At 40.3% G+C, this 27744-nt stretch overlaps 1 pseudogene; it reads left to right on the forward strand.

The window, feature by feature from the left end:
• Positions 1-22601: 22601 nt before the first annotated feature.
• LOC105861750 (NGFI-A-binding protein 1 pseudogene) lies at positions 22602-24610 on the forward strand (annotated as a pseudogene).
• The last annotated feature ends 3134 nt before the right edge of the window (positions 24611-27744 follow it).

The following is a 27744-nucleotide window of genomic DNA, read 5'->3' on the forward strand; positions in this document are numbered from 1 at the left end:
GGAGGCACAGCAGAAGTTACTCTGCATTGACAGGACATTGCAGCTCAAGTACGAAGGCCAGCTGCCCGCAAAATTCACTCTTCTTCATGGGACCTGTCTTTTTTTCTTTTCATCATATTATGGGGGTATAAATGTTGTTAAGGCTACATATATTGTCCTTGCCTCCCCTCCCCCCTCGAGTCAGAGCTTCAAGCCTTTCCATCGTCCAGGTGGTGTGCATCGCACTCATTATGTAACCATATACCCATCCCCCCCCACCTGCCCGACACCCGATAAATGGTTTTCTTTCTTTTTTTTTTTCTTACATTTTGGTTACGTTTTATATCTTTGCCTCTCCCTAGGAAGGGTTACAGGTATGCCCTTTTCCTCCACAATGCTCATCACATCCCTAAGATGTGGTTCTACCCTCCCAATCCCTAGTGAACGCTACCACCATTGAGCACCATAGTTTTAATCAGTCAGTACCAATTTGATGGGAAGTACAAGTGGAGTCCATTTTCCTGATCTTGTGTCGCCTCACTTTGGATAATGGGCTTAAGTTTAATCCAGGATAGTATAAGCGGTGCTAGCTCACTGTCGTTTCTTAGAATTGAGTAATATTCCACTGTGAACATATACCAAATTTTAATGATTCACTCATGAATTGACTGGCACTAGGGTTGTTTCCACGTCCTTGCAATAGTGAATTGTGCTGCCATAAACATTCGGGTACAGATGTCTTTATAATAGAACGTCCTATGCTCTTTTGGGTAGATGCCTAATTGTGCTATTGCTGGATTGAACGGTATTTCTATTTTTAGTTATTGGAGGTATCTCCAAATTCTTCTCCACAAAGGTTGCACTAATTTGCAGTAAATTAGGAGACCTGTCTCTTACTCTTCAGGTCTTCAACTGATTGGAACGTTTCATGAAGGGTTATCTGCTTTATTCAATGTCTGATGGTTTAAATATTAATCTCATCTAAAGAATACTGTGTCTCAGGCATTATAAAAGTGATTCATGTAACCATTTCCACTACTGAGCAGTGTTTAGTCAATACAAAAGTGATTCAAGCTATCGGATATACACTTGGATAATATTCAGGCTATATTCCCATATATGCAATCAGGTTTCAGGAATGGTGTCTTCATCCCTTTGGGCAGCTATAAAAATACTATACACTGGGTAGCTTAGAAACGCGGAAATTTATTTCTCACATTTCTGGAGGCTGCGACGTACAAGATAAAAGTGCCAGCAAAAATAGTTGCTGGTAAGGGCTAGGTTTCTGGCTCATAGATGGTGCCTTCTTGTTGTGTCTTCACATGGTGGGAGGGGCAGAAGAGGTCTCTGGAGGGTCTTTATATGGGCACCTATCCCGTTCATGAGGGTTCTCCGCTCGGGACCTAATCGCCTACTACAGGGCCCGCCTCCTAATACTATCACCCTGTTGATTACGATTTCAGCCAATGAATTTGGGGGACATGAATTCATGCTATTCTCACCATGGCAAATAATTATGACGTACTACATTGTTGTTCCTCCTAGTCACTTCATATGTGCCAGCAAACAGTCAGACACACAGAATTCCTAATGACTCCTAATATCTTATCATTCTGTAGTGTAGAAATCATTCTTTTAGCAGATTAGTGTAAGAGCACAGTGTCCAACAACAGGCCATTGCCAATCCTTCCGTGGAACTCAGGATTTCTCATACACCAGGTAACACCAATGCCAGCACGTGCTTTTCCTAAAGGGTGAGGTGCTCGCTGTATTCATTTCTCAGACAGCAGTATGATGCACAGTGTAGTCAACTGGAGTAAACTCCCACTTGCAGCATTTTCCTGTGTGAGTTAAACAAGGCATTTGAGCCACATGAGTGTGGAAGAAAGTAAAGCTAAGGACAGACTCTCTGGAACAGAATTAGAACAACATGCCAGAAAAAGCAGATCATGTTCAGAAGTCTCTCTATATTACCACAACTTGCTTATGAAAATGAGAGGGTGAGTGGTGAGCTTATCAAGAGGTGTTATTCGTAGGCCTAAGAAAATTCCTCAGGAACACATGGAAGCAATACAATTTAAATCAGCTGAGAAGTAAAGACATTTTAGGAAAAATGCAAAATGAGAACCTGGCCCCATAACAGCTTCTTCTTTGCAAGAGAGTCATGTGAGCCCGTATCACACCTGACAGCATGCATTGCTCTTTTTCAGCCAGCAAAGGCAAATCCATGCTGCAGAAATTGAGCTCTAGTAGCTTTCTCATAGAATTGAAGGCTTGTTTATGTCATCCAAACATGGACTGACAAGAATCCTAGAAAGACTGAAACCATGGTTTTCACCTCTTTCTACAGCAGATCAAGCTATGGAAAAATGATGATGTATATAGAAAAGCCAAGATAATCTTATACTCCCGTAAGTCCTACCTCCTTCTTGAGAGCAGTTAAGACATCTTTCTCTCCTGTAATGTCTCTTTACCCATGCCCCCAGCCCCCTCCATCCAGATCAGGTACTTCTCTCTGAAACCTAGAATCTCCCTGAGAGAGTTAGGATGGCAGGGTGAACCAGCACTATACATTTATTCCCTGACTTCTGTAGGGGGACATCTCAGAGAACCTCTGCCAGCAGTACTTTCTTGCCCATGTACTTCCAGATTCCTGAGACCATGGCTACCTTAATTCGTACCCCCTCTCTCATGCAGAGCTGAGCTGAAGGAAGGCACCATATACTTGGCCAATGGTCCCCATCAGCTAGGGGGCCAATGGAGTCAGACATCCAGGCCACATCTGAATTTTGACAAAGGTTTATTACTGGATTCTTATCCCTTGCTTGAGAGGCATTCTATAGCCATCATTCTCTGTTCCTGTCTGGACAGTGTTTCTCTGTAACTTACTAGCACTGATTCCCTGGGCTAGTGTCTTAATTTTCTGAGACATGCAAACCGTATTTGGCTCCCTAGATGGCCATTACCATGAAGGCAGATGATAAGGGCTAATTGCTCTGCACATGGCCCATTGCAGGCAGTGAAAAGGATTTGCAGCCATTTAAAATGGGGAGCTTCTGTTGGCGTGAATGCAGAGAGATAGAAACTCACATATGCTGCTGGTGGGACTGCAAACTAGTACAAGCTCTGTGGAAAGCAGTATGGAGATACCTCAAAGAACTACAAGTAGAAGTACCATTTGATCCAGCAATCCCATAACTGTTCATCTACCCAAAGGAACAAAAGACATTCTATAATAAAGACATCTGCACTAGAATGTTGATGGCAGCACAATTCACAATTGCAAACATGTGGAAACAACCCAAGTACCCATCAACACGTGAGTGGATGGATGAAATGTGGTATATGTATACCATGGAGTTCTACTCAGACATAAAAATATATGGTGAACTAGCACCTCTTGCATTATCCTAGATGGAGCTGGAACCCATTCTACTAAGTGAAGTATCACAAGAATGGAAAAACAAGCACCACATGTACTCACCATTAAATTGGCACTAATCGATCATCACTTATGTGCATATATGGAAGCAACATTCATCAGGTGTCAGGCAAGTGGGAGGTGGAGGGGAGGATGTGTATATACACACCTAATGGGTGCAGTGGGCACCGGCGGCGTGATGGATATGCTTGAAGCTCTCACTTGGGTGGGGCAAGGGCAGTATTTTAGGATAGCCTAAACATTTGTATCCCAATAATATGCTGACATAAAAATTTTTTTTAAAAAAATAAACCAAAATAAAGGATAATATAAGTGTTGGTAGTTCACCATTTTATACTTGAGTAGTATTCCATGGTATGCATATGCCACATTTTATTAATCCACTCATGTATTGAAGGGCACTTGGGTTGTTTTCACATCCTTGCAATAGTGAATTGTGCTGCCCTAAACATTCGAGAGCAGATGTCTTTTTATAGAATGTCTTTTTTCCCTTTGGGTAGATGCCTAGTAGTGGGATTGCTGGATCAAATGGTATTTCTATTTTTAGCTCTTTGAGATATCTCCAAATTACTTTCCACAGGGGTGGTACTAATTTGCAGTCCCACCAGCAGCGTAAGAGTGTTCTTATGTATCCACATTCACGCCAGCATTAGCTGTTTTGGGGCTTTTTGATAAAGGCCATTCTCACTGGAGTTATGTGATATCTCATTGTGGTTTTGATTTACATTTTCCTAATGATTAGAGATGTGGAGCAATTTTTTAATACGTCTGCTGGCCATCATTCTGTCTTCTTCAGAAAAGTTTTGTTTCATGTCCTTTGCCCACTTTGTTATGGAGTTGTTGATTTTTTTCTTGTTAATTTTCTTAAGTTGTATATAGATTCATGTTATCAGCCCTTTATTCGATATGTAGCATGCAAATGTTTTCTCCCATTCTGTAGGCTGTCTATTCACTCTAATGATAGTATTCTTGGCTGTGCAGAAGCTTTTTAATTTGATCAGGTCCCATTTATTTATTTTTGTTGCTGTTGTGTTTGCTTTTAGGGTCTTCCTCATAAATTATTTGTCTAGGCCAGTGTCCATATGAGTTTCCCAACATTTTCTTCTAGAATTCTTAAGCTTTCACGCCTTAGGTTGAAGTCTTTTATCCATCCTGAGTTGAATTTTGTGAGAGGTGAGAGGTGGGGCTCCAGTTTCAATCATCTGCATGTGGTTATCCAGTTTTCCCAGCACCATTCATTGAATAAGGATTCTTTTCCGCAGATGATATTTTTGTCTGCTTTGTCAAAGACTAGATGACAACATGAGGATGGTTTTATATCTGGGTTCTCAGTCCTGTTACAAAGGTCTATATCTCTGATCTTGTGTCAGTGCTATGCTGTTTGGGTTACTATAGCCTTGAAGTAAAGCTTAAAGTCTGGTAAGTTGATGCCTCCCAATTTGTTCTTTTTGCTTAAGATTGCTTTGGCTATACGAGGTCTTCTCTGGTTCCATACAAAGCTTAGAATTATTTTTTTCTCGATCTGTAAAAAATGATAGTATTTTGATAGGGATTGCATTAATTCTGTAGATTACTTTAGATAGTATGGACATTTTATCAATATTGATTCTTCCAATCTATGAGCATGGTAGGGTTTTCCATCTGTTTACATTTTATACAATTTCTTTTCTCGGTGTTTCATAGTTCTCCCTATATAGGTCTCTCGCCTCCTCCGTTCAATATATTCTGATATAATGAATTTTCTATGATGGCTGTGTGAAAGGTGTTGGGATTTTTATTTGATTATTGGTTTGACTAGTATTGTTGTATAAGAATGGCACTGATATGTGTGTGTTGGTTTTGTATCCTGAGATTTTATTAAATTCATTTATAAATTCCAGGAGTCTCTTGGTTGAATCCTGGGATTTTCTACATATGATATCATATTGTCAGCAAAGAGTCAGAGTTTGACCACTTGCGCCCCCGTTTGGATGCCCGTAATTCCCCTCTCTTGTATGATTGGTATGGCAAGGACTTCCAGCACTGTTTGAATAGAAGCGGAGATAGTGGGAAACTTTGCCTGGTTCTAGTTCTAAGGGAGATTGCTTGCCATTTTACCCATTGAGTATGTTATTGGCTGTGGGTTTATCATATATGGCCTTCATAATTTTAAGATGTGTCCCATCTGTGTCTTTTTCTTTAAGAGTTTTTCTCATAAAGGTGTGCAGGGTTGTGTCCAATGCTTTTTCTGCATCTATTGAGAGAATCGTATGTCTTTGTTCTTGCCTTCATGTATATGGTGATTGCATTTATAGATTTGCATATGTTGAACCATCCTTCCATCACTGAGATAAAGCCCACCTGGACATGATGAATTATTTTTGTGATGTGCGTTTGGATTTGGTTTGCTAAGATGTTGTTGAGGATTTTTACATCTATATTCATGAGGGATATTGGTCTGTAGTTTTCTTTTTCTGTTGTGTCCTTTCCTGGCTTTGGTATCAAGGTGATATTGGCTTTGTAGAATGAGCTGGGGAGGATACTATCCTTCTCAATGTTGTGGAATAATTTCTGCAGTATAGGTATGAGTTATTCTTTGTAAGTTTGGTAAAATTCTGGTGTGAATCCTATCTGGTCCAGGACTTCTTTTTGCTGGAAGATTTTAAATTGCTGCTTCAATTTCTGTGCTCAATATTGGACTGTCCAGGAATTCTATTTTTTCCTGATTGAGCCTCAGGAGGTTGTGTGTTTCTAAGAATTTGTCCATTTCCTCTGTGTTTTATAGTTTTTAGGCATATACATTTTTATAGTATTCAAAGAAACTCTATTCTATTTTCACGATGTATGTAATGACCTCTCATTTTTCATTTCTCATTGTGCTTCTTATAATCCTTTCCTTTGTAGCTGTTGTCAATCTGGCAAGAGGGCTTTCAATTTTGTTTACTTCTTTAAAAAAAACCGACTTTTGGCTTTATTAATCTTCTGGATAGTTCTTTTGTTCTAAATTTCATTTAGTTCTGCTCTGATCTTAGTTATTTCTTTTCTTCTGGTAGGTTTAGGATTGATTTGCTCTTCCTTTTCCAGCTCCTTGAGACTGTTTATTCGTTTGTTGATTTGTGAACTTTTTGTCTTTTGGATGTCAGCATTGAATGCTATTAGTTTTCCTCTCAGGGATGCTTTTTCTGTATCCCACAGATTTTGATAACTTGTATCCCCATTATCATTTAGTTCAGAGAATCATTTGAATTCTATCTGGATCTCCTCCTTGACCCAATAGTCATTAAGCAATGGATAGTTTAATTTCCATGACTTTGTGAAGTGGTGAGTGTTTCTTTTGGAATTGATCTCTAATTTTGTACCACTGTGGTCTGAAAAGGTACACGGTATTATTTCTATTTGTTTAAATTTGTAGAGATCTAATTTGTGGCCTAGAATGTGATCGACTTTAGAGAAGGTTCCATGGGCTGATGAAAAGAATATATATGCAGCTATATTTGGGTGGAATGTTCTGTAGATGTCTGTTAGACCCATTTGTTTCAGAGCTCTGTTTAAGTCCTTGTTTCTTTGCTTCCTTTCTGCTTGGAGTATCTGTCCAGTTCCATCAGTGGGGTGTTGAAATCCACAGCTACTACGGCATATCATGTTATTTAGATCAAACAGGGTTTGCTTTATGTATTTGGGTGTTCCTGTGTTGGGTGAATGAATATTAAGAATTGTTACGTCTTCTTCTGGATTTTTACCTCTACCACTATATAGTGGCCATCTTTGTATTTCTATACTATTGCTGTTTTAAACTTTATGTCATCTGAGAGAAGAATAGCTACCCCAGCTTTCTTTTGGTTTCCATTTGCCTGGAAGTTTGTTTTCTAACCCTTTACCTTGAGTCTGAAAGCATCTTTGTGGGTAAGATGCGTTTCCTGGAGACAGCAGATACTTGGCTTGTGTTTTTTTATCCACTGAGCAAGTCTATGTCTCTTCAGTGGACAATTCAAGCCATTGACATTTATTGAGAGCATTGATATTTGGGGTAGATTTCTGTTCATACTGTTGGATAAATTCTTATTGTTTTGTTTTACCTCTCAAGCCATTTTGGCATCAGGGTTGTGGACTCTAACTCTTGAGTGATTTTACTTTGGTAGGTGCCTATCGTGCTGTTCAGTATATTATGCAGTTCTGGGCACTTCCTTCAGGGCCAGTCCTTGGTCTTCACAAATTCCTTCAGTGATTACTTGTCTGGGAAAGTCTTTATTTCTTCCTCATAGATGAGGCTTAGTTTTGATAGGTAAAGAATTCTAGGTTGGCCATTATTGTGTTTTAGAAGATTGATGATGGGTCCCCTGTTCCTTCTGGATTGTTAGATTTCAGTTGAGAAGTCTGCAGTTAGTCTGATTGGTTTTCCTTTGTAGGTTACCTGCTCTTTTTGTCTTACTGCTCAAAGGACTGCCTCTTTCATGTTTACTTTGGTCAGCCTCATAACTATGTGACATGGTGATTGCATTTTCACATTGAGTCTCCCAGTATTCTGTGTGCTTCTTATATCTGGATATCTAGATTTTTGTCCAGGCAAGGTAAGTTTTCCTTCATTATTACAAGAAATAGATGTTTTCAGCCCTTGCGTACTTTCTTCATCTCTCTCCAGGGTGCCTATAATTCTTATGTTTGGTTCCTTGCATAACCCCACAGTTCTTTTATTTTTTGTTCATGTCTCTTGCTTTTGTGTTCTTTTACTTCATCTGATTTGTTTAACGCACAAGCATTCCCTGAAGCTCTGAGATGCTTTCCTCTGCATGATTAACCCTATTCTTAAGGCTTCCCACTGTCTTTTGTAGTTCCTTGAAGGCCTCTTTTAATTTATAATATTTCTGTTTGGTTCTTTCATAATATTTCAATGTTTTTGGAAAAGTTTTCATTCATTTCCTGTGGCTTCTTTGTATTGAGTTTCTATTTTCTCTTCAATTCCATTGAGTTTCCTTACAATCCATATTCAGAGTTCTTCCTCTGTCATTTTAATCATTGTGTTTCAGTTGGTGTCCGTTGTTGAGGATCTAATGATTTCCTTTGGAGGTGAGTTTTCTCTCTGTTGTTTCATATATCCTGCATTATTTTACTGATTCTTTTCATTCACATTACCTGGTGGAGAACTGGGGTTGCTATAACTGATTTATGGCCCTATGTGCACATCCCGAAGGGTTGTGCCTTGACAGTGCTGAGGAGAGGCATGGTCGGCCTGTATTGTCTTAGGGGTATTTTAGCAAGTTGAGTTGCCTCTGACCTATTGTCTTCACCTCTTCCCAATTGAGACTAGTGAGTTGGTCCCCCAGTTTAAATTCCCAGGTGGTGGATTGCACTTGTGTGTGTGACTCCACTGCCCTCTAAAAGCTTGAGATGGCAGTCACCCTGTTACGCTATGAGGTTACCTTGTCATTGATTGTAGTTTCTGTGGAGAAGCCAGTTATTGAAGTAATCTGATGTCTTAATGGTAGGCTCTGGTCCCCCAGATGGAGTCTACAAATCCAGCAGTCTTTGGAAGGGGCCTTTCCACTCCCAAGAGTTACTTGGACCGTCTTCCGCCTTAAGGTGGCGGTAGAGACAAGATAGATTGCAGCTGGTGCAGGCAAGCCTGGGTTTGTGTCCTTCTGTGGTTGCTTGATCTGCCGCTAGGGGGAGCCGCTAACATGTTATTCAGGGCTCTCTCACCACACTTGAAAAGCGCCTCGTGATGGAAGGGGTCAATTGGTGCAATTGCTGAGGTGTCTGGCTATGATTTTCCTTCCCTGTCCACAAACTCCAATGCTGGCGCCCACCTGGACCAGGAAAGCAAGCCCTTAGAGGTGTGTTCTAATTAGATGACCTAAACTGGTCTGGGGGCTGAATCAACAGGCCACCAATGAGTTTTTGGCATCCAGTCCCACAGATTCGTGGCAGTTGCACAGAGAAAGCGGCGTTCTCGCTTCTCCCCACCTCTAAGGGTGGAGCCCACCTCACCTGGCACGAAAGTCCCTGGGGTGGGGCAGAGGTGTTGCTTGAAACCACCGCACACTGTAGTGTCTCCAGGCTAAGGACCCCAACGGTGGTGTTTCCCTCCCCTGCAGAGTTATCGTTGGGGCGACCATTCAGGAGTTGGCAGATGCTGGTCCAGCGGGCAGAATCAACAGAGCGCCAGCTGTCCCCTCTGCATCACAGTCCTGTAGTCTCCCATCTGCTTAGCAGAGGATCCTGCTCTTTTAGACCCACCCTGAGCCCACCAAATAGCCAGCGGTTTCCATGGACAGAGCCCCCTTTTTGCGTTCACCTCCTGCGCTCTGGTCCCGCTGCCTGCCAGAGGCGAGGTGCCTGTGTCCAAACTCCCTGGTGCAGTTGGGGTCGCAGGAAGTAACCACTCAGTCCCTTCCCCACCCAGCGTGGTCCCAGCACAGAGCACCGAAGAGTTCAAAATGTTTCCCACTATTGTCTCCTCTCCACAGAGCCTGCCATTCCGAGCCACGGCTTTGCACTGACTCCAGGCACGTCCCAGTAGGAGTGGGTGTGGAGGTCTGTGGGGGAGCCGGGCATCCTCCTGTGGGTCAGATCACATGGAGCTGGCCTAACTAGGATGACCCTCCCAGGCTCTATTCCTTATTGTATGTCTTGCAGTCTCCAATCTTTGTGACGGTATCTCCTTTTCACCTGTGCTGCATGTCCCACCCTGTTTTTCTGCAGATTCACAATGCTGTTTTTGGAGAAAAGTGATCCACTTGTGTGTAGCTGTCCGAGTTCTTCATCTCCTTCTCTGGGAGCAGTGAGCCAGGAGGCCACCGCACCACCGCTAATCCCCCGTTTATTCCTCCTCTGTGGTTTTTTTTTTTTTATTTCAAGATATTATGGTGGCACAGATTTTAAGGTTTCAGTAAATGCCCATTTCACCCCTCCCCCCACAAGTCTGAGTCTCCATCATGACCATCCCCAGATGGTGCACATCTCACTCATTATGTATGTATATACCCGCACCCCTCCCCCTCCCACCTGCCCAATACCCTATTACTGTAGTACCTATGTGTCCACTTAGGTGCTACTCAGTTAATACCAGTTTGCTGGAGAATATATCTGGTGCTTGTTTTTCCATTCTTGGGATACTTCACTTAGTAGTATGGGTTCCAGCTCTAACCAGGAAAATATAAGATGTGCTATATCACCATTGTTTCTTAGAGCTGAATAGTACTCCATGGTATACATATACCACATTTTATTAATCCATTCTTGGATTGATGGGCACTTGGGCTGTTTCCACAGCCTTGCAATTATGAATTGTGCTGCTATAAACATTCGAGTGCAGGTGTCTTTTTTGTAGAGTGTCATTGGATCTTTTGGGTAGATGGTCAGAAATGGGATTGCTGGATCAAATGGTAGATTCACTTGTATCACTTTAAGGTATCTCCATATTGCTTTCCACAGAGGTTGAACTAGTTTGCAGTCCCACCAGCAGTGTAGGAGTGTTCCTCTCTCTCCGCAACCATGCCAGCATTTATTGTTTGGAGATTTTTTGATAAAGGCCATTCTCACTGGGGTTAAGTGATATCTCATTGTGGTTTTGATTTGCATTTCCCTGATGATTAGAGATGTTGAGCATTTTTTCATATGTTTGTTGGCCATTCTTCTGTCTTCTTTAGAAAAATTTCTGTTCAAGACCTTTGCCCACTTTTTAATGGGGTTATTTGATTTTTTCTTCCTGATTTTCGTGAGTTCTAAGTATATTCTAGTTATCAGCCCCTTATCGGATGCATAGGATGCAAAAATTTTCTCCCATTCTGTAGGTTGTCTGTTTACTTTCATGACTATTTCTTTGGCTGTGCAGAAGCTTTGTAGTTTGATCATGTCCCATTTATTTATTTTTGTTGCTGCTGTGATTGCCTTTGGGGACTTCTTCATAAACTCTTTGCCTAGGCCTATGTCTAGGAGAGTGTTTCCAACTTTTTCCTCTAGAATTCTAATAGTTTCATACCTTAGGTTTAAGTCTGTTATCCAGCCTGAGTTGATTTTTGTGAGAGGTGAAAGGTGTGGGTCCTGTTTTAACCTTCTACAAGTGGCTATCCAGTTTTCCCAGCACCATTTATTGAAAAGGGATTCTTTTCCCCAGCGTATGTTTTTGTCTGCTTTGTCAAAGATTTGATGGCTATATGAGGTTGGTTTTATATCAGGATTCTCAGATCTGTTCCACTGGTCCATATTCCTATTTTTGTGCCAATACCATATTGATTTACTTACTATAGCTTTGTAGTATAGTTTGATATCTGGCATATTAATGCCACCCATTTTGTTTTTGTTGCCTAGAATTGCTTTTGATATTTGGGGTCTTCTTTGGTTCCATACGAAGCATAAAATTATTTTTTCTCTATCTGTGAAGAATGCTGATGGGATTTTAATAGGTATTGCATTGAATCTCTAGATCAGTTTGGGTAATATAGACATTATGATGATGTTGAGCCTGCCGCTCCACGAGCATGGTATGGATTTCCATCTGTTTACATCCTCTGCTATTTCCTTCCTCAGTGTTTCATAGTTCTCCCTGTAGAGGTCTTTTACCTCCTTGGTTAAGTATATTCCTAGGTACTTTAATTTCTTTGTTGCTATTGTGAAGGGAATTGAGTCTTTGATTTTGTTCTCAATTAGATTGTTGTTGGCATATATGAATGCCTCTGATTTCTGTGTATTGATTTTGTATCCTGAGACTTTACTAAATTCATTGATCAGCTCCAGGAGTTTTGTGGTTGAATCTTTGGGGCTTTCTAGATATAATATCATATCATCACCAAATAGTGAACGTTTGATCTCTTCTGCCCCTATTTGGATACCTTTGATTCCATTTTCCTGTCTGATTGCTGTAGCCAGGACTTCCAGCACTATATTGAACAGAAGTGGAGATAGTGGGCAGCCTTGTCTGGTTCCAGTTCTAAGTGGGAATGATTTCAATTTTTCCCCATTCAATATGATGTTGGCTATGGATCTGCCATATATGGCTTGTATCATTTTTAGGTATGTCCCTTCTATGCCTATTTTCTTAAGTGTTCGTATCATGAAAGGGTGTTGAATTTTGTCAAAAGCTTTTTCTGCATCTATTGAAAGAATCATGTGGTCTTTGTTTTATGCTTCTGTTTATGTGGTGAATTGCATTTATAGATTTACGTATGTTGAACCATCCCTGCATCCCTGGGATGAAGCCCACTTGGTCGGGGTGGATTATTTTTTTTGATAAGCGTCTGGATTCGGTTAGCTAATATTTTGTTGAAAATTTTTGCATCCATATTCATTATGGATATTGGTCTGTAGTTTTCTGTTTTTGTTGCATCCTTTCCTGGTTTTGGTATCAGAGTAATATTCGCTTCATAAAAGGTGTCGGGGAGGTTTCCATTCTTCTCGATGTTGTGGAATAGTTTCTGCAAGGTAGGTACTAGTTCTTCTTTGTAAGTGTGGTCAAATTAGGGTGTGAGGCCATCTGGACCGGGACTTTTCTTTTCAGGGAGATTTTTAATTGCTGTTTCTATTTCAACTGTTGAGATTGGTTTGTTCAGGGAATCTATTTCTTCCTGGTTGAGCCTAGGGAGGCTGTGTGTTTCTAGAAATTTGTCCATTTCCTCCACATTTTCAAGTTTGTGTGCATAAAGATTTTTGTAATATTCATAAATTATATCTTGTATCTCTTTGGGATCAGTTGTGATATCTCCTTTTTTGTTCCTTATGGAGCTTATTAGAGATTTCTCCTTTCTGCTTGTCATTAGCTTAGCCAATGGTGTGTCAATTTTGTTTATTTTTTCAAAGAACCAACTTTTTGTCTTATTAATCTCCTGAATACCTTCTCTGTTTTCAGTTTCGTTTAGTTCTGATTTGATCTTGTTGATTTCACTTCTTCTGCTGGGTTTGGGGTTGGTCTGTTCTTCTTTTTCCAGCTCTTTGAGTCGTTTCGTTAGATTGTCTATTTGTGATCTTTTTGTCTTTTGGTTATAGGCATTTATGGAGATAAACTTTCCTCTCAGAACTACTTTAGCTGTGTCCCAGAGGATTTGATAACTTGTCTCTCCATTGTCGTTTTCTTCATAGAACTTTTTTATTTTCCTCTGTGGTTTTGATTTGTGTATACCTGATGGATACCATAGGGAATTGAATGGAATGAGCATTTTTCATGTATTTTTGGCCATTTGTATATATTCTTTGGAGAAATGTCTCCTCCGTTCCTTTACGCCTTTTCTAGTTATGTTATTTGTCTTTTATTGTTGAGTGGTATGAAGACAAAATATATTATGAATACTATTCCCTTGTAAGATACATGCTTTGAAAGTAGTTTTTTTCCATTCTGTAAATTATCTTCTCACTGTTTGGGCACTGTCCTTCATTAGTTCATGTTTATGTCAAATACTTCTTGAGTGCCTCCTGTTTGCACCTCACTGTGTCAGGTCTGAAATGTCTAATGGATACAACAATGAACACATCAGGCAAGATCCCTGCCCCACGGGACTTATCTCTCAAAGTGGTAAAAGGAGACACATGCACTCAATATGTAAAATATAATTTTCAGTAATAATAAGCGCTGTGAAAGAAATAAGGCATTCAAACCAAATACCAGCACTGCAGTCTCCTAATATATACATGAGATAAGCATTTGCACTACGGAATGAGTTTTCAAACACTGCACATTAGAGAACCAGAAAACACGTTATCAAACCTCAGACTATCAGGGTCCCTTATCTTACAAAACCCAATGAAAATTTACAGGTTATAGTAATATTTATGTCATTGAACACAAGTAAGCATCAACCTACAATTACATTTGAAAGGAATCTGTTCATGGTCACTCCCATCCTAGAACCACCTATCACCTACAATTGCTGACTTTTCTTCATGACCCTCATTACTAGATAGAAATTCTTATTTACTGCTATATTTACCAGAGTATTGTCTATCTCTTCCCACTTGTGTGTCAGCTCCACAACAGCAGAGATTTTGTTTGTTGTTCTTGTCTACCGGGCCCCAGGATCTAGAACAGTGCCTGGCGCATGATGGGTGCTCAATAAATACTGCAGGAATATATTGAATAAGAGAAGGGTAACATCTTGGGTGATTCCAGGAAACCTGTGGGAGGATCTGGTTTCTAGGCAAGTCACACCAAATCTGAATACTTCACTTTCCCACTTACCTCTGTCTAAACAGTATCTGTCCTCTCTCCTGATAATGCTACAGCTGGCTTGAAAGACACGAGATCCTGTCCTAACTCAGCTTTTTCCTGGCTGTGTAGTGTCCTCAGGACTCTGACAATGAACAACTTGTCAGTAAGATCATCCAGTAAATTGGGTTTTCTTTGATATCAATGACTCAGCCTCCCTTGTGTATGTGAGTTGCACCATGGAGTAAATTGTCATTCCTTCAATCACAAAAGTTATATTGGAAATAAATATTTAACTAATGTTTAAACATTCATTTCTATAAACATATAATGACAGTTCTTTAAATAACATATATCAGTAAGTATATTATTCATTATAATTGAATGGATGGGGGAAAATTCCCATTTATATATTGTTTTCAAAACTCAATGAGTACAGATCTCTTTTTTTGTCAGAGAATGTCAATGTTAGCTTTACAACTGTTATATTTTCTTGGTTTGCTATAACAAAATATTAATACCACAGTCAGTGTGGCTTAAATACGAGATATTTACATCTCAGATTTCTGGAGGCTTGGAACTCCAGATCAAGGTGCAGGCTGATTCGGTTCCAGGTGAGGGCCCTCTTACTGGCTTACAGAAGTGCAGTCTTCTCACTGTGTTTTCATAGGGAAGAGGGAGAGCAAATTTTGGGTTCTCTTCCTCTTCTTATAAGGACACTAATTCTAGGATGGGGGCTCCACCCTCATGACCTCATCTAAACCTAATTATCTCCCGAAAGCCACATCTTCAGATAAGATCACATTGGGGGTTAGGGGCTTCAACTTGTCAATTTTAGGCGGACACAAATGTTAAGTCTCTATCTACTGTGACGTGTGTTCTTTACATTGTCAAAATAACTAGCACCTTTTATGTAGTTTCAGTGGAATTTCAAAAATAAGCTTATGCTTTTCACTATTTGTATATACACTATCCCCTCAAGTCCCCAAAGCAGTCAGGAAATGAAGTTTTATCAGCATCATTTACAATTAACTGGGGCAATGCTCTTATGAACTGAAACTGCTCTAGGCTGAGGCTACCTCAGCAGAGCACACTCTGCTCTCCCTTGTGAGACCAACATAAATGATTACAGATCTGAGTCCTCAGTTGTGGATGTTTAGATCTCTACTCCTTTACCAACCCCAAGACAACAACACTACACTCCTGTAGCCAGAACATCGGTCCTGATGTCAGCTCACTTGGAAAGATGCTGGAGAGGAACAAAAGTCTATGCTGTCCTGGGTGACTATTACAATGAAGTGGTAAATATAAACCAGTTTTTAAGGAGTTCAAAAAGCAAGAGCACACCAGGAGTAGGAAGGCAGGTGGTTCCAAGGAGGCCCCCTGGAAGCTAGGGTCCATGAAAAGAGGGAGTTAGAACATAATGGGTAGCTTGACTGCAGTGTGAGAAGGTATACAGCAGGATTATGCAAATAAGTAAGTATACCGAAGATGATGGGAGGAAGGGTTCGCCATAGTTGTGAACGAAGCAATATAAACATGGAAAGGTAGAAAGAGAGGAAGATGTTGAATAAATCCTGTTTTTGTGGACTGACACTGGAGGTATGGGTGAAAGTAAACTCATTATATTCCAATGGACGTTGAAATAAGCCCTTGAATTCTAAACACTATGTTCTTTACACAAAGGAACAGGGATCCTTATAGATATAGCTTATAATTTTTAATTTCAGGCAAAATAATGAACCACAAGTTAAATATGACAAGTAGGAATTGTTTAAAGTCACAAAACATATCCCTTAGGAAGATGTACAGATTTTTATGCATCTCATAACAGCAGTGAAACAAAAAGGCAACATTTATTAAAGGTACACGTAGTAATAGATGAAACCACAATCATGTTGAGAAACATCAAAATGCCTCTATTATTGAGGCAATCGGAATCATGATAGCAAGAAGGGTAGGCACAATATATTGGGCCCAAATTACATTCCAGATAGTTTAATGGAACTTCATTTTTAAGACTCATTCCAGACAGCCAGATTTGGCCCAAGGGCAATCATCTTGACCATTCTCTTATTTCCATTTGTTCACTGTATATATCCCTATATGAGCTGAGGGGAATCTGATGTCAACACATCTGCCACTCATTTTCCAGCATGCCAGTTTGAAGCTCTATAGCAGAACATTGGACCCCGAGAAACTTGTGTGTCAGGTCCCTATTTTTTCATGCCATTTCTGTCCTAGCATGAAAACACATTTCTAATGTAGCCCACTACTTCCTGGTCCCTGAGTGCTAGTGCCATGATGTTATCCCTTTAGAGAGAAAGGTGTGATGTCCCCCAATGAAGGTGAGATAATCAAGGACCCTTCATTCTAAATTGGGGCAAAGAGCCTTGAAGCTGACATATTCCTGAGGGAAAATATTCAAAGTACCTCTGCTTGACCTTCCCTACAAATGCAAACATATTCTGGGGTTTGCTATTTAAAAGAATGAAGGAAATTTATTTATCCCCACAACTCCAGCGTCCCAGGTGATTATGTGATTCACTCACTCCAGTGAGGATGTTGGTGAAGCAGCAGCTGAGATTGAATCACCACCTGATGGGGCTTCCCATAGTCCACCGTTACTCTCAAAGAGCATTCTTCCACATCAACCAAACTGGAGGATTAAATGGGGATTCACGGCCCATGCATCTCTCAATGAGGTTCAACAGTGGATTTCTCTGCAGTTCCCACAGGGTGTGGGGCTGCTTTTGAATGGTGACTTTCACAGGGACCAGAAGCTGTCACAGCTCCTGCTTGCCCTTTTCATCATAAGAGCTAAAGCTGCATGGGTCAGGAAGTCACAGGGGATATTAAAGAAGGCCAATTCCATTAGGGTCCAGAATTTCATCCTTTTAATTAAGGCTATAACTCCAGTGTCTAGAACAGTGCCTGGCACATAAAAGGGGATCAGTGGGTACTTGTGGAGTGAACTAATGAGTGAAAGTCTAAACTCTACAGGATAGTCAATCCTCCTATGTTGCTATAAGGAGGGAAACTGGACAACTGGATCACTGGCTGCCTGGGGGCTTCCACTGCACCTGTAAAGCAAACTCTGGACCAAACTCTAGTTATTATGGGAATGGGAGTTATGGTGGAATTATGAATCCCAGGAGTGGGAGTGAGCTCGCAGCCACTTTCCAGTGATGCCCAAAGATCTGAATATATCCCTTCTCCTAGGTCACAGTTACTTGGTTAAATGCTCTGTTAGGGGAAGGCCAGAAGTTTCATGGGTGTATTCTGGGATTTTAGTACCATCCTTCCCAGTGGGTAAGCAGCTTCCCTTTCCTTCGAGGGTTTCTGAGATTGCCCTCTTATTCATTCTGCAGATGGGCTGCACCTCTCCAACAAAGTGGATCAAGGAGGCTTATGTACAGCAGATTGGGAGTGTTTCTGTTTTAAAAAAATCAACTAAAGTCTTAATGGTTTGCTGAACAATTTTACTCCTAGGGAAGAATTGATGAATGAGCCACCGCTAAACATCAGTGGTAGTCTGATCATTCATTTATTGAAGTGAATAACATTTATTCTGCATCTAGTATGTGCTAGCACTATTCTGAGTGCTTGGTGATGCGTTACTGACAAAAACAGAACAAAAGATATTCTGCCATTGTGGAGATCACATTTGAGCAAAAGGAAGAAAGGAAATAGTTAAACAATAAATATAACAAATTGTGCAGGTGACAGAAGATTAAAAAATCTATGGAAAATGAAAACTAAACAGACAGCATAAGGGGGATTCAAAACTGAAGGAAGCAAACAGTAACTTCAAGTCATGCTGGCCCTGCTGCCTTTTTCAGTTAAGTGCTTTGCTTCTGTGGGTCACTTCAGTGCCGTCCCAGGCCTCTGCCATCGCAGAATCCACCCCTGGTAATGGAAAACAAGGAATTTCAATTAATTTGCACTGTTGTTTCAAATAACTCATTTCCTACAGGGACTAGCCAGCTGTGGCTTGCTTTGTAATTGATAGCACACTTCCCTCAGGTGTGTTCACGGTCCAACATGAATTAGCCAGTATCTTAATTGCATTTACAAGATAAATCTTATTTAAATATTGTTTAGACTTACCAGACTAAGTTTATCAATTAAAGCAAGCCCTTCACTGTCCATAGAAGAAAACATGGACAGGGAATAAAAATATCTTGTTATTATGACCTTTGCACTGGGGTGATAGAAACTGCTCTCCAAATGTAGCATGACTGTGTGCTCTCCACCATGACCACAATGACGACATCGTATCTTTGAGGTACGTAATCACAAGGAAGTTTCAGAGAATCCAACGTGAAGAAGATAGTATCATCTATCACCCCGTTTCTTCCATGTAGGCTAGTGATGCAGACCTGTCAGCATAAATGATGGAAATTATTACGAGAAAGCATAATACACTATAACAGACTCTATAAACCTTCACTCTGGCTCTAACCTATAGGTCTCCATCCAAATCAATGATTCCCAAATTGGGTGTCACACTGGCAACACCCAGGGTGCTTTGTAAAAATACTCATGCCCAGATTCCACCGCAGACAATTAAGTCAGACTCTGGAGATGTGGCCTGGGTCTCTGAGGAGAAACCTTGCTCTACATATTACCAAAAAGTGTCCATTACCCTACATTTCACTACATTTCCTACTCAGTTTCAGGTTCCACTACCCAAGTCATACACAGCTTTTACCCGTAAGCTCAAGTTACACAACACACTCTATTCACACTTTCCCCCAAGTTTTCTTGCATACAAATTGTTTTTCTTCCTGTTGTTCTCAGAACATTCTAACACTAAATCAACGACACAATTTAGAACTTGCTTATATGCTTGTTCTACATTGTTTCCTAATTATTTCCTTTTGGAAGGCCTGCCTTTTCAATAGAAATTATGCTTCTTTTTGGCAAAGAATATATTTGTTCATATTTTCTAGATTTCCTAGTACACTCAATACAATCCTAGGCACAAAAACTATCACTAAAGGAACATTTGGCAGAAGCTAATGACAAAGGCTACATGGAAACAAATTACCTCATCCACATGCTTGTAGTTCACGGGTGTCAGTGAGCATGGCTTGATATTTGAGGTGCCTGGCTGATTGGAATATTGAACTTCTAACCAGTCACCCTTGTCAGGCACAAAACCTAAAACAGCTATGAAGAAATTTGAGTGTAATTATCTCTTAACTAGGTCATGCTAAATTTCACAAGTTATTTTGACATTGTAATACCTTCCAATAGTTTCTGGTAAATTTAAGGTACATTTTGAACATGTTTAAACAAACACATTGTAAATCTTTCTATCAGAAAAGAAGTTTAGCAACGTTAGGGGGATGGACACACTTGAAGCTCTTACTGGAGGAGGAAGGGGGGGCATGGGCAATATACGTAACCTTAATATTTGCACTTGTACCCCCATAATACGCTAAAATAAAAATTAAAAAAGAAAAGAAGTTTATAATCCTTTAGGTATTGATTCTCCTCTACTGATTTAATAAAGTCAAATGGGGAAAAGTGTCAACTGTGCAGCACAGCCAATCTAAGGAAGCAGCACAGGATTCGTTAAACAATTGGCCCTATTCACAACTCCTTAGCGAGGCAGCCAAGTACACACGTAAGGGCACAAGTTTGAACTTGGCTGCCTGCATTTAAATCTTGACACTGCCATTTGCTCAGTTTGCAACCTTGGTCAAGGTGTTTAACCTCTGTGACTTGGTTTCTTCATCTATAAAATGAGAAGCACAATAGGAGTTTTCATGATACAGAGTTGCTGTGAGAATTATACGATATGTGTAAAACTCATAGAATAATGACTGGCACATAGTAACCACCACATAAGTGTTGACTCGTATTAGTGATAGCAGTGGCACTAGGAAATATTGCTCCTGTAGGAATAAATGACTTCCCCCAGGTGTTGTGGTCAGCTGATGGACTCTTAAGTAGACACTTTACATTTTACAGTTGTAAACATGGAGTTTCAAACAGAATTAGACAATAAGCAATAAGTGAGTCACAGAGTAACAAAGCTAGAGGAATGGACCTGGAGCAACTGGAAATCTCAAACACTCCAAGTGGGAAGGTAAATTAGCCTAACCACACCAGAAAACTGGCAGTATCAACACAGTGAAACATTTCTATACCCTAGGACCCAGCATTGTAGAATGACACAAGACACAATGCTAGACCTCTTCTCTCTCTGTTAATTTACACGCATTTCTTTGGCATGGGTTTACAGCATATCTATGGACTGATAAATCCCAAATGTATATACCTCTAGCTCTAACCAACCTCAGATTCAAATATCCACATGCCTGCGCCAATTTAACATGTCTAGGCTGAGTTACTGCTATTCTTCTCATTCACCAAACTGTGCTCATTTCAGTCTTCTACATCTGAAATTGGCAACGCCAGCTTTACTATTGCTGCTCAAACCAAAAACGTTGGAGTTACCTTTCCGCAATCTTTCCTTCACACCAAAGCTCCAATCTGTCAGCCACTACCTTCGTCTCTAACTTCAAAATACATCAAAGACCAAATCAATCCTTAGATCCTCCACTTCCAAAACTTTGTTCCAATCTCTATCATCTCTTACCAGGAATATTACAGTGTTCTCCTAACTGAGTTGCTGACGCCACCCTTGCCCCACATAGTATTTTCTCAACAAAGCAGAGAGAGTGAACATCCTAAAACAAAATTCAGTTTCGAGACTGGTTTTACACTCAAGAAAATAAAAAAGCGAGCTACCTAGAAGAGCTGACATAATCACCCCTTTTATACCCAAGCAACATAACAGCTGCAATGGACCAAAATACTAAAAGCAAAGTTTATCTTTGGGTCTAAACTACATATTAGAATATCTGCTGATTACAAATAGAATTCAACAACAGATACACATACACACACACACACACACACAGATACAGAGAAAGGTATAAGGCAAGCTGCCATCCTAATTTTGTGGTTTATTTTTTAAAAACACTTTCCCTGTATACTCTAGGATTTTTTCATTGATTAGAAATTAAATACTTACATGCATGAAATTACATTCAGACGTTACTGAATACATTCAACAGATGAACTCTCAGTAAATGATAGTAGACATTTTTATAAATATTACTTGTCTGTCCCTATATTGTATAATACATCATTTCCAATTCCAAAGTTCCAACTTTGGAATATCAATAATATTGAAGAGCCACTGACTGAAGCCAAGTACGTTGTATTATGGAAGCCGTTTTAGTAATAAAATGCTCTCAAAAATTAAGAATTACATTTTTCTAAGAAGATAAATCATACCTTCAGAACAAAGTCCACAGAGAAGTAAATGTTTTTATTAATGTAAACAGTATCTTTCCTTACAGAAGTAACACAACCAAATAAAACTTCGGTTCCAGGGTCTGATGGCCCAGGGTCATCAAAGTGATAAGGCATAATACCATCCACCTGTAAGATAAGGAAACAGTGGAGCCAGAGCAGCGAATGTAGCAAGAGCAGAATCTCCCAATGTGACAGCGGCCTGGGGTGGAGGCGGTGGCAGGGGAGGCAGGGCAGGGAGCAGCGCGGGGCGGGGTAGGGGGGAGGGGAGCAGGAGGGGAGGGAGGGAGGGCGTGGGGGGGGGAGGCGCCGCCACAGCCAACGCTGCCGCCCGCGCGCCAGAGCGCAGAGGAGCTGCTGCCTCCACCGCGGCCAAGGGAGCGCTGTCAGGGCGGGCGGGCCTGAGCTGGGGGGAGCAGGGAGAGTGCGCCACCGCCTTCCCTTCCCCCCTCGATGGGAGTGGGGACGTCCCGGCTCCCACAGCCGCCAGAGGAGGGAGAGCCGGGGCCGTCACTTCAGAGTTGGGGCTGAGCAGTCCCCGGGGAGAGGGCGCCAAGACAGCTGCCGCCCTGGGCCGACAGGAGGAAAGTTTTGCTTGGAAGTGGCTTAGGGAAACTTGGCACCGAGGTGCAGGGAAGCGAGAGACTCTTTGTGCCTCTAAGGCCGAATGAGGAATTTGCAAACACCTGTGGGACATACAAGCCTTGGATGCAGAGGTTAAACCCATTCACAGTAATGGCTGCGGCCTTGCCCAGGACCCTGGGGGAGTTTCAGCTGTATAGAATATTACAAAAAGCCAGTCTACGTTCTTATTTTGATGCCTTTATCCAACAAGGTGGTGATGATGTCCAGCAACTCTGTGAAGCTGGGGAAGAGGAATTTTTGGAAATCACGGCACTCGTAGGCATGGCTAGCAAGCCCCTTCATGTTAGAAGGCTACAAAAGGCTTTAGGAGACTGGGTTACAAACCCTGTCCTTTTCAATCAGCTGCTGACTTCCCTTCCTGTCAGTAGCATACCCATCTATAAATTACCAGAGGGATCACCAACATGGCTGGGAATATCCCGCAGTAGTTATGAAAGGAATAGTAACGCCCGGGAACCTCATTTAAAAATCCCCAAATGTGCTGCCACCACCTGTGTGCAGAGCTTGGGACAGGGGAAGTCAGATGTGCTGCGGAGCTTGGTGCTGCTGAGCGAGCGTTGGGGAGTCCAGACTCTGGCAAGGCCCCCATGCCCCCATGCCACTGAGGGGAGCACAGCCTCTCCCCTGCAGACCTGGGCTCCCCAGCCTCCCCAAAGGAAAGCGGCGGCGGGGCGCTGGATGCTGCCGCTGCGCTCTCTGTGGCCCAGTGTGTGGAACGAATGGCCCCCACACTACCCAAAAGTGACTTGAGCGAAGTGAAAGAGCTGCTAAAAACCAACAAGAAGTTGGCCAAAATGTTTAGTCACATCTTTGAGATGAGTGATGTTGATCCACACAAAGAAGAGGAAATTCGGAAATACAGTGCAACATATGGCAGATTTGACTCCAAGAAAAAGGATGGGAAACATCTCATGCTTCATGAGCTCACTGTCAAGGAAGCAGCTGCTCGACTCTGTGTGAAGAATAATGCTCTGCTGACAAGAAGACATGAACTTTTTGCTCTGGCTAGGCAAATTTCTCGAGAAGTCACCCATAAATATACTTATAGAACCACCAAGTCAAAGTGTGGAGAAAGAGAGGAATGATCCCCAAAGAGAATTAAAGTGGAGGATGGGTTTCCAGATTTCCAGGACTCCGTGCAAACGCTCTTCCAGCAGGCTAGAGCTAAGAGTGAAGAACTCGCAGCTCTTACTTCACAGCAGCCTGAAAAGGTGACGGCAAAGCAGATGGAGTTCCTCTGCACCCAAGCTGGCTATGAGAGACTGCAGCATGCTGAGAGAAGACTGCCTGCAGGACTTTATAGGCAGAGCTAGAAGAGCACAGTCCTAATGGCTTGACTTCCAATAACTCAGATGGACAAGGAGAAAGACCTCTGAATCTCCGAATTCCTAATTTACAGAACAGACAACCCCATCATTTTGTGGTAGATGGGGAGCTGAGCAGACTACTCCAGTGAGACAAAGTCCCGCTCATCAGAGAGCCTTGGGATTTTAAAAGAATACCCTCACTCAGCTTTTACCTTAGAAAAGAAAGTCATCAAAACAGAGCCTGAAGATTCAAGATAGCTGTGATTCTCTCACTGTTCTCTGGAAATGGCATCAGATTTAAGGATAATACTCCATCATAGAAAGAAGCCTTAATAACCAGTGTTGCCTCATTCAGCTCAAACACATTTCACAGCCAAAGCATAAGGACTGATGTAGTAGTCTGTGGAAACCAGGAAGACAAAACAACAGCCACAAAAGAAAATCCAGAGTGTGGCAATCTGTAACAGAAATATTGATCCGTTCACATTCCTGTGTAAATTGTTTATGTGAAAGGCTTACAAATTAATATTGTAAGCATTCATTATTTAAGAATGTACAATGTATTTGTGTAATTTATAGAAGTAAAATCTAGATGTTGAGACCTGTTTGATCCAGTAGACATGGATACAGTTTATTTTACTTGAAATTTTGTCTACTTTGTGTATTTAGCATAAATATTATACGTCAGAGTTTAGAATCTTTGCAACTATGAAAAAAGGAAGCTTAAGTGATGTAGTTATTGGCAAGGTTGCAATGACTATGGAAAAATGGAAAGCAAATACTCAATTTAAACCAAGGAAAATACTGTGGATTTAATATTTGATAAAACTGATTTTTGTTTAACAGGAAATGTGTAGCATTTAATTGTGTAATATCTGGTTATTAGCGCACATTTACACAATTTATAAATACTGGAGGAAAGTTAAAAAGATGAGCAATAGAGTAGAAAATTTAACTGGTTGACACAGATTGTATTAATAGCTACTTAAGATGGTATCAAAGATAGGAAGCTATTGCTTGGACAGACAGCTTGAAACAAGTGGACCAATGGGTAAGAGCCTTGACTTAGATATCGATATGTCAGAATGTGTTTAATAGATTAAGACATGGTAAATTAACCTTGCATGTGATAAAGATGGTGCCTGTTAACTAAGGCTGTAATAGATTAAGTACCATTTTATATCCAGAAATTCTTCCCTATACACAGGAGTCAGAGAGACTAGATGCTTTCAATGGGGAATGTCTTCCCACTCAACCACCACAAATGTGGGCAATAACTGCATCCACATTTGCAAGCATATTTCTATGGAATTTTAGTTGACACCTATACTGATTATTTACTTTACAATTTCATTTTTGTGCACCTGTCAGATTTGTGAATGTAGTTTTTTGTTAAAATTCATCTTGACAGTATGTTTTTAATTCCCCCTATTTAATTAATGGACTGTGTGGGTATATGTGTGTGGGGGTGTGCTTAAATGTTACCAATGCACTTGCATAATTCCAAGAATTTCACACTGGACTCTACGGTGGTAAAAAAAAAAAAAATCTGCCAATATACATTCTTTTCTGTTGGTTTAAGAGAAGATGTTTGACAGCTTTACCTACATCCTACAGATTCGTCTAAACCCAGACATTAACAAGAAGTGTGTATTGACATGGAGTATGTGTTTTTTGTTTTCAGTTCAACTCTAGATTATAACTGTGTAAAAAATGTTAAGTCAAAATCTGTTATACTAAAATTTGTCAGCCAAATGTTAGATGAAATGTCTGCACCATAGTATCAGATCACTGTCATATATATAATTGCTTTTTCATTTTGGTTTGTAGAAGATCTTTATACTAGGAATGCCAGTAATCAAGTTTTATACTATTAAAAGGCTTTTTACCCTTCCTAAATGTTTTATCTGTAACATAGAGCTTTGCTCACTGAAGAAGCTTCTTATGGACCCTTGCAACTTTGTTGCTAGCTTGAGGTTGATTATCCTGGTTGTATTGTTCACTGTGTGTAGAAGTAGTATGAGTACAATTGAAATAGACTGTTCAGTTTTTAATATTAGCCACAGCACTGGTTAGTATCTCAGTAGTTTCATGAAACGTTTCCTGTATTCTAATCTATTTTGAGAAATTTCGTGGGGTTTTTTTTAAATTGTGTCTTACAGTTCAAGTTTATAGATTTTAATAAGCGACAATTTTTAACAACGCAGTAATTAATCTTCCAGCAAATATTTATCCATCTTTCATGGACCCACAAATTACATCCTTGATTCCATAAATAAGTTTCCTTAAGTATCTTATCATACTGTTCCAGTCTTTTAAGCTTAGTGACAAGGGGGAAACACAAGAAAAACTTCAGTAGAATACAGTTTTTATTTCGTAAACACTACTGTATTAAACTTGCTATGGTTAAAGCAAATAATATGTATTTTTATTTGAATTGTATATATGAATCGAATGTTATAACTAGTTGATTTTTTTCATTTTGTTAGAGGTATTTTAACTGCACGAGGTCAATTGGTTACCTCAGTATTACAGCCAATCTAGTCCAAGGGACCATTTCTGCCCAAGTCTGTGTTACACTTTACTGTGCGAAGTCTACGTTTTTGTGACTCTTGAAGCTGTTGGTGAGGTGGGACAAGTGCACTTGCTTCCTGTGGCTATAAAGATTTTCTGTGCCTCAAAAAAAAAAAAAAGAAAGAAAGAAAAGATGAGGAAACTGTTATTTTAAAATTAGCACAAATTTAAAAACAAGAATTTATATGATTTAACCATCAGTTTTCAAAAAATATTTTTAACAACGATCTTCAACACTACTAATACCTATCACATGACAAATGGATCATAGATATGAGAGGATGGTAAAAAAAAATCCCATTTGTGCTTCATATATTCTTAAGATGTATTTTACAAATTTAATGTACACCCAAGCGTATAGAACAAGTTCAAAAACGGTTTTTGTGAATTTGCAGTAGGGAGAAATTTCCAGACATGAAGAAAATAGGGGAACTAGCTGGAGGAAGTCAGATTTGAGCTGGGTTGTGAAAGAAGAGAAAGATTTTACCTGGCAAATACAGGAGGAGTGCGGGGTGGGGGCAGGAACAGGGAGACATAGAGCAAAGATAAAAGAAGTTAGGGGAATAGGGTGCAAAATCATAACATTTACAATACAGGCCTAGGGCATAGAAAGATGAGATAAAGTGCAAAATACAGCGTCAACTGAGGGAGAGTTCTAAGAAAAACCAAGTGGAATTAGGGCTTTAAGTTATCTACAATAGAGAGGCATACAAGCCTTTTTCTCATTGGAACTGTAACAGTATTTATTTTATAATTTTTAAATATGACAGAAAATATGCAGGTTCATTATAGTAGAAGTACCAAAAAAACCCCAAATGAGCACAAAGCAAAAAGCAACGACTCATAATCTATATTCCATTACCTAGAAACTATGCTTGACTACATTTTGGTATTAATCTTTATCTCAATGTTATTTTCTGTGTACAAATACATACGCCTTGTGTTGAAAGCAAAGTAACATTGTATATACTATTAAAGTATCACATAATGAGCACAAATATTTTCAAATAACAAGAGATTACTGAAAGAGTAATATGGCATCCGAATGAATGTTTGTGCCATAATTTATTGGCCCAATTCCACATCAATAGGCATTTAGCTTGTATCCTAACATTTTGCCTCCTTGCCCGACTTGTCAATAGGATAAACTCCTAGGAGTGGAATTTGTTTTTCAAATATTTCTGATGGAAACTTGAGACACTGAGTTGTAAATCATCTTCCATGGTTTTTTAAATAGCTAAGTTCACTGCTACTCCCACTTCTGAACTGCTGTCTTTGCAGCTGTCAATACCAATATCACGTTTATTTCCTCTTCATTAACTGTCATACAGGAACAAAGGAAGACCAATCTC

Source organism: Microcebus murinus, chromosome X (genome assembly GCF_040939455.1).
Source record: "Microcebus murinus isolate Inina chromosome X, M.murinus_Inina_mat1.0, whole genome shotgun sequence".
Lineage (NCBI taxonomy): Eukaryota > Metazoa > Chordata > Mammalia > Primates > Cheirogaleidae > Microcebus > Microcebus murinus.